This window comes from Hylaeus anthracinus, unplaced genomic scaffold (genome assembly GCF_026225885.1).
Source record: "Hylaeus anthracinus isolate JK02 unplaced genomic scaffold, UHH_iyHylAnth1.0_haploid 0, whole genome shotgun sequence".
In the NCBI taxonomy this organism is placed as follows: Eukaryota; Metazoa; Arthropoda; class Insecta; order Hymenoptera; family Colletidae; genus Hylaeus; species Hylaeus anthracinus.
The window spans coordinates 20226729-20227231 of NW_026533254.1; positions in this window are offsets into that span (position 1 = coordinate 20226729).

Here is a 503-nt window from a genome sequence, read left to right on the forward strand (position 1 = left end):
TCTAGAGCGTCAATTTTTAATTCTTTCTGAGAATTTTTCTCTTTAATCTATAAGGAATATTTATTGACATTTGTAGCACATACACAATTTTTTTGCAGATGAAAATAAACAAAATTAAACATAGTACAAATCATCTTATACAGTCCCCCCGAAAGATTTTGCTAACCAACCAGCCTTAAGTAGCGAATGGGATGCATCATTGCCCCAGAGGAATGAGCAGTACCATAATCGTTAATAATTATCCTTTATTATTCATTAAATTCATTGCAATCATGTATTTCCATATTATAAGTGCATATAGGCAAGCTAATGGACCCCCAAATGGTATCGCCATCTAGCGGCAGGGACCGAACTAATTTTTCATATATATTCATACTTTTTACTTTTCTCTGCATATTCATATAATTTTACATGGTAATTACCGTAATTTAACATTTAATTGTTGATTTGTACCCTAAAATTGACTAATATCAAGTTCTTTAAATAAATAAATATACCGCAAA